This window comes from Wyeomyia smithii, chromosome 2 (assembly GCF_029784165.1).
Source record: "Wyeomyia smithii strain HCP4-BCI-WySm-NY-G18 chromosome 2, ASM2978416v1, whole genome shotgun sequence".
Taxonomy (NCBI): domain Eukaryota; kingdom Metazoa; phylum Arthropoda; class Insecta; order Diptera; family Culicidae; genus Wyeomyia; species Wyeomyia smithii.
The window spans coordinates 17,328,991-17,341,171 of NC_073695.1; the positions used below are offsets into that span (position 1 = coordinate 17,328,991).

General features: G+C 37.0%; 1 protein-coding gene across 9 annotated transcripts in view; it reads right to left on the reverse strand.

Moving 5' to 3' along the window:
- Positions 1-6,349, reverse strand: part of LOC129720677 (arginine-glutamic acid dipeptide repeats protein) — a 99,134-nt gene extending 92,785 nt beyond the window's left edge. For all 9 annotated transcript variants that reach the window (XM_055672229.1, XM_055672222.1, XM_055672227.1 and 6 more), the window contains exon 1: positions 5,874-6,349. The gene's annotated coding sequence lies outside the window, so the exon portion shown is untranslated. The remainder of the gene's footprint in view (positions 1-5,873) is intronic.
- Positions 6,350-12,181: the final 5,832 nt, after the last annotated feature.

The window sequence follows — 12,181 nt, forward strand, 5'->3', positions numbered from 1 at the left end:
TTCAGGTTTATCCAGAAATTCTCGATGGGACGCAGCTGGGGAACGTCGGGGGGATTCACCGACTTTTGTACCACATCGATACTCAGCCGCTCCATATTTTTCAACGATCGCTTCTTCGAGTAGTGGGCTGACGCCAGATCCAGCCAGAAAACCGCGTCTTTGCCCTAATGGTATTTCGTGATGAACGACACAACCTTCGGCAGGCACTTCGTACTATAAGTTTCCCCGTTCTAGCCAGTCCGGAGCAAAAGAAGAGCGGCTGTGACATCCCTTTCTCGCTGATTGTCAGTAACAGCAGCACCTTATTGGGAAGCTTGGTGTGTGAAATGAACTTCACCTCGGAGCCCGCTTCTTTCGTGAGGGAAGTAAAATACGAAGTGCCCTGCCAGTCGTTGCCATCCAAAGTGAGACAGGTCACGTCGTCCATTACAACCGTCGCACGTTGCGATTCGCGGGGAAAATCGACTTGACCATCTTATTAAGTTACTGTCGCTACCTCATTGCCTGCAGTTCCGAGATGGGACTGCTGCTTTCTGACATGCATGTCAATGTTTGCCAGGTATTTTCTCACTGGTTGGCCGTTTGCACCGACCTCCGCGTACGCAGCGATGTAGCTACATTTTTTTCGGTCACACTTCTGAAAGGAGTAGCTACACTGTTTACGTCATCCCGGTTAGAGTTATTTTTGTCGTCAGTGGGTGTGAAGGTGAACCCATGATAAATCAGCAATTTTCCTCCCAATATGAATATTTCTGTAATCAGGATGATGCCAAAAATCGAACTCAGACGCTATTTCGAATTCCATGATGGTGATATTCGGTTTCTATAAAACAGCTGAATACAGATTCGAACCTGTGACATACCACTAAAGCGGACTATGTAACCTTGCGGCTACGAAACTCTCCACATATATAATTAGGCAATATCTCAACAAATTCCTATATGTTAGCTTTGTTTCACTAAATTTCAGATTATTCGAAACTTGTATTGGTCACTCAGGCCATTTTTACTACTTCACGAATAACCACTTTCGGGCATTTAGCGGACAAAAATGCGTCAAATGCGCAGTAGTTATTCAATTCAACAGTCCAATCAAGGCAATGATATCATATTATATCATATTATAGTTTTGCCAATTTTTTGATTTTTTTTGGATCAAACCCGTACCCAAATTAGTTTCTTTTTCACCAAACTCTGTAGAAATTTTCAACCGCCTTTAACATAGCTTCTAACATCATCTTGTCTGACTGTATCTCTTTTCTGCTTTTGTGATTTTTTTTAAATGAACTAAAAATATTGGCTGCAGGGTCGGTTTTACACACACAGACACGATTAAAGGGATTTAGGTCATGGAAGCTGCTTGAAATTTTAAAATGTGTTCACCCATGATTTGCAAATTACTATTCAATCGAAATAGTTTGAGATTTTTTTTCCATCCTAATCAAGTATGCACTAACAGTATGTCCATAACTACGGTTAACCCGTAAAGACCCGAGACGAAGCTTATTTTTTGAAAATGATCGTTCTCGGCACTGGCGCGGTCGATTTGGGAAAACTTGGAAAATTATTCAAGGGTAATAGTTGCTTTAAGTTTTGGTATAGGTACCACCCCTCCGGACCCCTCCCCATTCCCGTGAGATGCAAATGTCTGTGTTTTTTGCTACTTTTTCAAACAGATAATGAGCAAATGATGAGAATTTTCATAGGTATTGATTGTTTCATTTATCAAATCATGTCAGGTAGATGAAATATGACAAATAAGAATGAATTTGGAAGTTTTCAGAATATTTCAGTACAAAATCACAAAACTACGTATTTTTAAAAAATTTCAAAAAACATTGTCCTCCTTCAAGTTTTAGTTCTACATTTTTAGAATATGGTTTCTTGAATTCCTACACGATGAAATATTTATTCTAGCATGCACATATTTCGAGGAAAATGGGTTTGAATTTAATAAAGTACGAGTTTTTATGAAAAGTTGATTTTCTCAAAATCTTTGCATACTAGAATAAATATTTCATCACGTATGGATTCAGGAAACCATATTCTCAAAATGTAGAAAAAAAAACTGGAAGGACGACAATGTTTTTTGAAATTTTTTAAAAATACGTAGTTTTGTGATTTTGAACTGAAATATTCTGGAAACTTCTCAATTCACTCTTTTTTGCCATATTTCATCTACCTGACATGATTTGATACATGGAACAATTGATACCTATGTAAATTCTCATCATTTGCTCAATCTGTTTGAAAAAGTAGCAAAAAACACAGACATATTTGCATCTCACGGAAATGGGGAGGGGTCCAATGGGGTGGTACCTATACCAAAACTTAATGCAACTATTCCCCTTGAATAATATTCCAAGTTTTCTCAAATCGACCGCGCCAGTGCTGAGAACGATCATTTTAAAAAAATAAGTTCCGTCTCGGGTCTTTACGGGTTAACTAACCTTCTCTCAGCATCATCATTGCACTGAGAACTGACATAGACCGACATTGCTACCGAAGGCGAGCATACCACAGAATTTGACATTCATTCCAGCAGAAAAGATACCTAACGTTACTAGTGCTTCTTCCTGTAAGCATCCTTACACGTAGCATAGCACATTCAAATCACGAAGTAATCTCGAAAACTTTTCAATCAATTGCACTCCGTTGACGGTGGTGTGGAGGAAGAGATAAGAGGAAGGAAAACTCGTCACGTAAGCCGAATCCCCTAGCATTCGTCGTACTTTGCCATGCCAAACCATGCCAGGCACAGTACGAAAAATCATGCACTCGCATCCGACCACCCGAAACGAAACCACCCACCGGCCATCCGATCCGCCAACAAGTTTAGTCTTCTAGTCCTCTCACATTGCTCCTGCTCCGCTTCAGTCACTCTATTTCACGACCAATTTGTTGCAGTGAGTGAAAACGGTCCTCTTCGGTATATATCGCTTCGATAAACGCTGCTACGTACCGTTTCTAGGTACCTACTCTTACACTTTATAGCCAGCAGCGTAGGGCAATCAATTGAAATTAATTTAGCCGCTGCTACTGTTGCTGCTCCCGGCCGCGCCACACTGATGATGTCGAGGCGAGTAGCCAGGCAGGCAGAAGCAGGCAAGCGTTTATTGAGCAATGCGATCCGAATGGAGATGAACTGCAAACATGATGATTGTTTATGCTAATTCGAGGCAATCGCTGCCTTATTGTGGATTTGCTACGTTTTTTTTTTTGGGTGGGTGACAGAAAAACAGCATTGATTGGCTCTCCAGACAGCATCAAGTGACAGAAGAAGCGGCGAAGAAACGGCGCGCATACACAGCCGACGCAACGAGAACGAGGGTGGTTCTGATGAAAGTGGTATGGGTTTTGGGTAGTGATGCAGTCTTAATCAGTCACTGAAGTTACTACACCGTGGATTGTTTCACATTGTTTGACGTTTCAGCTTGTAGGGTGGCAGTTAAGAAAAATATTTAATCAAACTTAACATACTTTTAGCCTAATCTAAAAAAAAGGTCGTGCGTGCAAAAGTAAACAACACATATGCTATGAAATAGCAAGCTTGGCAAACAAATGGCAATCAAAGCATAGTTTTCTTGTGTTTGCGTACCCTTTTTGTTAGTTCAAGCTAAAATGCTGAAATGTACTCGTGTTCAAGCTAAACGTTTCCTGTAATGTTCTAACAAACTTCTTGTTTGATAAATTAAATAAATATTGATAAATACAATAATGAATAAATATTTGGCATTATACTATAACACTTAGAAACTTATGGAAGGAAAATAAATATATATTTAAAGAACGGGGTGTCGATTCAAACTGCAATAAATTAACAACATAAGATTTTTGGACTCTCATTTCCAATTTACAAACTAAATCAAAATTTGAACTGGAAATATGCAATGCTGTCAGCAACTGTTATTAACATGAGTTTATCTGCATGTTTGTAATTGCCAAATTGAGAGCACACTTTCTGCCCAAGGAATAATAAACTGCGAAAGAACTTCCAGTTATTTTTCCTGAAAACCTAATTATTTTGCTTGCAAACGTTTCGATTTTCGAAATATTCTATATAAATAAATATCACATTTTCAGTTTTTTTAGTAGTCCTAGCATAAGGTTTGTGTAGAACATGGGACAACTATGCCTGAAACGGCAGATAATGTCTTATAACTTTGCCTTTTATAAAGGTTAAAATGAATTTGTTTGGAAGCATCAATGTATCTGGAAATTAGACACTAGCGAATTTAATCTAGGATATTTATCTTGTGAATATCGAGAATTAGTTTGAAAACAATCCCACACAAAGTTTTTTATTGACATTTTGTGACATTGGGGGAGGGTAGGGGGTTTGTTTAACTTGAGTGTCACATCACAGTTCAACTCAAAAAAATAAATAAATAAATAAAAAAGACACATAGCTATACCACAGAGTTCAACTTAAAACCTTGAAACGATACTTGCATCATTCATTTATACTTCTACGATCACATCGTTCGCTTAAGATTTGCTTGAGATAAAATGAATGTCATGTGAATTTTTTGTGAATTTAAAAAGCACAATGTTCATTAGCTCTTTTTACCGTGCATGTTTGTTTATGATTAAAACTACAATTTCATTCGTTTTTAAGACTCCTCAGTCTTGCAAAAATCGTGACAAAATGTGAAGATTTGGATTGCGAATGAATTAAAGAATAGGTATTAGATATAAATGATCTTTAAAAAATCGTTATTGTCTCGGCTTTCTGTGTACGACGCCATTAATAGAGTTCTTGGACTTAAGAATTAGCATTCTTTACAATTATCTTATATAACCTTTTTTTATTCAAGTTTTGTTTTGTGTTTTGTCCTAAAACACCTAGTTTTTTTAAATTTAAAGTGTAGTTCACTGTCTGCAAGTTGCAATGCTCGTGGTTATAAACCAAGTTGAAACGACACACAGCCGAGAACTTGCTTGATAAACTAAAGTATAATTCACTTCCATAAATGATTACTAGGAAATGTTTACCTATGAACAACGAAGCAAACCTTTATACGAACATTCGGCATCTTCCAGGATAATTTCGTTTGACCAAAACTCGAAGACAAATAATAATCCCAAATTCCAAGATGCAGCTCTCTTGCTTAGACCTCACAGTTTTATACTTTCGATACAAAAAAGCTATTGCTTTCAGTGTAAATTTTATGGAAAAAGGAGTATATTTTAGTCCCTGTGGGCTAATGACACCCGGTTTTATTATTAATCTTGCAGAGCATTTATAGCTTACATTTACAGCTTAGATATTTAACAGCACTGTGTTAAGTTAATCCCGTAAAACAATACCAAGATAGTCATTCGACTAATCCCCAAAAAGAGTAAATCAAAATTGTGATTAGACCTTTTTGCCTTTGGACAAAAACATAGCGCTTATCAAGACTTTTCATACTCAACAAATATTAAATGTATCACGTAATAGGTAAATAAAACAATACAAATTGACAATCGTAATAGACAAAAAAAAATAATTCCGGCACCGGATAATCACAGCAATGTCCCTCAAACTGCGAGCACGGAACCACCCCAACACACCAAAAAGGTACACAAACACTACGCACTCAATACACTCGAATCGAGCATAAAGGGATTTTGCAAATGGTATCCTTATTTTGACAGAAACTATCGCGGCCACCCTATGTGCTATTCCGTCCCTTAAATGGGTTGGCCAGTTCGGCGGAAGCCGTGAAACAAATCTTCACCTAGGCTTTCGCTCGGGTAGCACTGATGGACACAAAGAAAAAGACGTGAAAAAAAAACTTCCACTGAGGTCATTCCGAATAGTGCTGAGCTGCTATGCTTGTACAGCCAGCTACCATCCGTCAGTCCTGCGGGTGGATAACTTCGCTCACCTTCGCTTCGCGTCGGAAATCGGACGGCAGTCCGGCGGAACAACGAGCCGCTGTAGCAGATTCCGTAAACCTTGGACTGCTACCTCCAAAACACGAAATAATCCGTAAAATACACGATAATTTCTCACACAAGTGACAACATTATGCTTTCTCACTTCTTTTTTTCGCTTCCTTTGATCTCTCGACTGGTCTCACTTTTTTTTGCTATACACACACTGCACGGCGGGGGACAGGAAAACGTTGATTTTCTCTACATTTCCGGTTAATTTTTCTCGCACGCACGCACTCGTATTCGTCCATCCGGTGGCCGATTCGATTGGCGACACTTTCTGCCCGGTCCGGAGCCGTTTTCCGGGTGAGAATAATGATTTTTTTACGCAACAATACCCGCGACAAGCACTCGCGTTTCGACCACGGCTCCGCAAAAGTTGGCCATTTTGAAAAATTTTCCTCTTGCGCTTGGCACCTCTTCTAGCGCGACGTTCGACAAGAAACAGCCGTGAAGCTGTGTGTGCATGTTTACCTACCAACACTAGTGCAGGTACGGTGGTGCGAGCGAAACGGCAAGCAAAACAGGCTGATTACAGCCCGGCGGGTAGAGCGAGATGGTGTGTTAAAATCATTGCTTCGCAGATACACCGCTATGAAGCAGTTCGGCGCTAGTAAGCTATTAGCCGAGGCACACCGAGGCAAATTTCAACGATTGAATACAGTGAAACCCTGATATTCCTGCCATCATGAATCCGAAACAATCATCCTACACTCTTACGGCGTAAAGTGTAGTTTTTGGTATTTTATAACATATGCTTTGCAACAGGACTACAGATTTATTGTTGGGATTGACTTTAAATTTGTAGTATACTAACTTTTTGATGCCTATTATGAGCAATCACCTGTTGAATTCAGTGGCAAAAATTTAGAGAATAATAAAATTCGTTATAAACAGAAATTAGTTTGAGGTTAAAATTGGGTTTTCACGGCTATTCAGGGATTTCTGATTTTTATATATCATCTAAAAGAGTGTAATTTTCTGAGCAAAACGTGTTTTTTCAAAATTTTATATTATTATTCTTCGATTTTTAAATGAAGAATAAAAATTCGCTCTAAATCGCTACAATGACAGTTCGTATATGGGCGAACTGTCATTGTAGCTATTGCAGATTTCGAGCAGTTTTTAAACGTGATTTAAAAAGCGAAGGACAACGATAGAAAATGTTTGAAAATCACGTTTTGCTTGAAAAATGCAGTTCTTTCAGATGACATAAAAAACTGATGTAGCTAAACAACCCAATTCTATTAGCGGAAATCGTTTTGGTTGGCAATAAACATTCAAATTCACTAGTTTGTAATTATTTATTCATGCACTATTATCTATAAAAAAAATGTTTTTTGGCATAGTTCCTGTAAAAAATAAATGTAAACAGAACGCGCCTTTAGAATACCTAAATAGTTCTGTGTAGTTAATTATAAGAACTGGTGGCACTAACTTTGACCGCTATATCACAAATGGTACTTTGCGATGAGAAACAATTGTTGGTTAGATAAATGTTTTATCGAGCGTCTTAGTAGAATGGAATTAGATATTGAAAATAGGCAATTTTGCTGTCCACATAAGCACTAATGATTATGGTGATAACCGAAATACGTATCTGCGGACGATTTACGAGGTATTCGACTTTTTAAAGTAGAGTTAAAAGGACATAATAGGCAATGTTCCAATATCTAATTACATTGGTTCCAGCATCCGGAATGTATAACCAGACCAGTTGATATTCAAATTGTTCACCTCAAATGGACGAGAGAAGTAAATTTCGTAATTTTGTTGATTTACAGTTAGTAACAATTAATAAAGCTGCTATTACACTGAGTTCAAGTCTAATAAACTGTTACACTATAAAATTGTTTGTTTGGTAATTTAGAGTTATAGAATAAATTCTGTGTTCAACATATTTTTACTGTAATTATTTTTATGAACAAATCTTTTTAGTAATTGCAATCCAGTGAAAGGAAAAATATTATGGACCGTATCACAGAAGTTCGACGAGAAACTCGATTCGTTTGAAATATATGGTCGCCTTGAGGCTACTCGACAAGGCCCTATGCTTCAAAAAATACTGATTAATCATGTAATTTCAGTTTTTTTTGCTCGTATTTTGAACGAATCAACATAATCAAAAAATATTGTAAAACAAACTTAAATGTATATTAAAACATTATCACAAACAGGAGTTCAAGCTAGAACAACATTAATTGAAAATTCCATGTGGATTTTCAAGAGAATCGCGTTATAAATCACTTGTGCACTAGCGCCGCATAGTGACCTTATTGCTACAATTTTATTTTTCGTGGGCATACAAACCTGGCGTCACTGGTAGCGCTGTCTGGTTACGTATTACCAGTAATATAAAACTTTACACGAGTTTGGAATTCAGCTTGGACGTCTGTCTGCAATAATAACAAATATTTTACTAGAATGTAGTTCACTTGTGTATGAGCATAAAAACACATCAAGTTGCACTCTTAGTAACAGAAAAGGTTAGTAGTACATTTGAATTGGTCTACAATGCATGTTAGAACAACGAATCTTAAAAAATCTATTCAATACTAGGGGCTAGACACCTTTATCACAGACTAACAGACATGACACGTCGAAGAAATTTTCAATAAAATCATCGTTTGGATGATTCCAGTACTTTACGTTAGTACTAGGACTAGCACCATCTGCTGTCGTGTTCGCGTTGCGTCATGTATTTCAACATCAGCGCCAGCGTTACTGCATGTGTCAAATGGGGAACTACAAAATATGTATGAGATTGCTTAACAGCGCCCCAGGCGACGTTTTCGCGCGATGAGTGTTATTCGACTGAAAATTTAAAATGAACGTTTTTTGTGGCGATGAAGCTAGGTTCCAGTGTTACGTCTGTTAGTCTGTGCCTTTATTTTTATAAAAATATTTCGATAATATTACTCTATATTGGTAGATATATTTTAATATTTATCGTTTATCTGGTAATTGACAATCCTCCAACGATAATATAACGTCAATTAGCTATGAAATAAATAGAGGGGTGCCCAAAAATGTAAAGATAAAGGTGCTTATTACGGGAGTCACTTCACGGTGGAAGTTATTTCACTCTCACGCTCACCTTACTTTTTGAGGCCTATTCCCGATTCCACCCCAAGTGACGTGACAAAAATTACCTCCGTGAAGTGAGATTGCCAGTGAAATGGAATTGAGAATAGGACAAGCGAAATTTGGGAGTATCCCAGCTCAAAAATTTATAAGTCCCGGAAAGTCGATTGAGCTGAAATTTTGTATGAGGACATTTTTCGACAAGAGAAAACTTTTGAGCCCTACACACTTAGATATTATCACCGAGTACGGTAAAATAAATTACCGAGATTACAACAGCTGAGATCTCGGTAAAAATTTCGGTAATACATTAAAACACCGAGATTTTGTAAAAGCAAAAATCAAAACCTGTCAACTTTAACGAGATTTTCGGTAATATTCCGCCGAGATACTCGGAAATTTCAACTGTCAAAGTATTACGAGGACTTCGGTAAAATTTACTGAGGCACGTATTTTGCGATTTTTTCTTTAAATAACCCAGATGAAAACGATTAAATATACAAATTGATTTATTAATTACTAAGTCAACTGATTCAATTAAATACAGCTTTGGTGAAAACTGGAGAGTTGTATTGCGTCCAAGAAATAATGTAACATCTATCACTCTGCAACTCCATCCTGCAAAGCGAGTTGATAACCTACAAAATTGATTGAAGAAAGAATCAATCGTTTTCTTCAAAAATTCTTTGCAGCAAAAACACGAGATCTGAGAAAAAAAAGTGTATACTCAATCAATATTTTAATTAATTTGAACATTGCAAATTTCTCTATAATAATAATCAGCCGCAAAACCTGCTTCTTTTCTTTCTACACCAAAAAACAAAAAAAAAGTTAGTGAAGCACTCGTTATTTTGACAGTTCAGTTTTTCGGAATCTTGGTAAGAGCATTTTTTGTTCGATGGAATCTCGGTTAAATGATGTCAGGGTTCCGAGATTCGGTATTTCAGTTTATTCTAATTTTCGGTTCTACGGATTTTTCCGGTGAAAAAAATTACGGTATTTCAGTACGTTCGGTTTCCGATTTCTCAGTAATTTTCTTACCGAACAACGGCAAACTAAAATGTTTTCGAGTAGTTCGGTATTTTACTTTACCGAGAAAACATTACGCAGTTAAGTGTGTACCGCTAAACGAAATTCGAAAGTCAATGTTTCCCTTATGTTCCATTGGCCGCAGCTCAAAAATTTATAAATCCCAGAGAGTCGATTGTTTTCAAACAAAAAAATGATTCGTCTTGTTACTGGAGAATAAATCCAATATATATTATCATTAGATCACAAATCAATTGAGTTTTAAACGTTTCCCATCTCCGTGAAATCATTTCACCATTCAAAATGGTCGTGAAATAATTCCACGCGAAACGTCGCTTTTTCCGTTTTCACTTCACTTTTATGACATTCATAATGGTGTTTATTACGGGAGTCACTTCACGGTGAAATATATTTCACTCTCACGCTCACTTCACTTTTTAAGACCCATTCCCGATTCCATCTCAAGTGAGGTGACAAAAATTACCTCCGTGAAGTGAGATTGACAGTGAAGTGAAATTGAGAATAGGACAGGTAAAATGTGGGAGTTTCTCAGCTCAAAAATTTCTAAGTCCCAGAAAGTTGATTTTTCCGCTTTTAGATAACACCAGATCTAGACGTTTTCTGCATTTCTAAGATATTTCGCATTAAGAAAAAAAATTTTTTTTCATTGGTCAAAAAGTTGAAACTTTGACCGCTTTGAGGCATGGATCGAATTCTGATTCGTTTCATTACTTAAAAATAAATCCAATCAATTTTAGTCGTGCTTATTACGGGAGTCACTTCACGGTGAAATATGGGGCTTATTACGGGAGTCACTTCACGGTGAAATATATTTCACTCTCACGCTCACTTCACTTTTTTAGACCTATTCCCGATTCCACCTCAAGTGAGGTGACAAAAATCACCTCCGTGGAGTGAGATTGACAGTGAAGTGAAATTGAGAATAGGACAAGTGAAATGAGATTGTTTCCCAGCTCAAAAATGTCTAAGTCCCAGAAAGTCGTTTTTTCCCGTTTTTTTAGATAACACCAGATCTTGACGTGTTCTGTATTCTAAGCCATTTGGCATAAAAAATGTTTTTTTTTTTCGGTATCAAAAATTTCCTGAACTAGTTTGCATTTTTTTTATCGGGCTAAAATATGATAAATTGACCGCTTTAAGGCACGGATCTAACTCTGATTCGCTTCGTTACTGAAGAATAAATCCAATATTTACCATTAGATCACCAATCAATCAACTTTAAGACTTATGGCATCTTCGTGGAATCAATTCACCGTTCAAAATGGTCGTGAAATAGTTCCACGCGAAACGTCGCTTTTTCCGTTCTCACTTCACTGATATGACACCCATAATAACCCAGATTCCGCGGCAGATGTCACTTTGCGACGTTTTTCTCACTTACGTGAGTCCCGTAATAGGATTTTGTTCACTTCACTCTGATTTCACCGTGAAGTGACTCCCGTAATAAGCACCATTTGCTACGTAGCTCACCCTTCCAATTCTACGTCATTTATGGATGTTCCCTAAGTTAATTTAATTTTTTGATTTTCTTTTATTTATAATTGCGACAGACGACGTTTGATTTTTCACTGGAAATACCACATGCTAGCAGCACTACTTGCAGTAACATAGCAACATCAATAAACAACGGGTGTTATGGTTTTCAAATTTCGCCGGATGGATATACAGAGTAAAACAAAATATCTACTTTTATCCGTTACTACGATTGAATTCTTTCGGGGAGTTGGTGTTTTGGTTTGATAAAAAAAAATCAATTATGTACTGAATCATTAAATGAATTATAATTCTAATTAAAACAACATGCGTCAAATTTTATCATTTATTTGAAATATAAATAACACAAACAAAAGTTAACATTTCAAAGGCATATGTAAAACCTTATTTCTATACGGATTGCGTTGTAGTAGGGATAAGAATACGGTAGAATATTGAAGGGAGAGAATTAAAGAGATTAAATGTTTTCCTGCTTTCATTAGCGATACCGCTTACCTTGCAACGCACGAGCTGTTTAACCGTTAAATTCTCTACAAAAACCACACTTACGTACCCTGATTGGTCGAAATCCATTGCTTCGGTTTTATAAGAATAGCATTGAAGATACTTTCGGATGTAATAATTAGTTGAA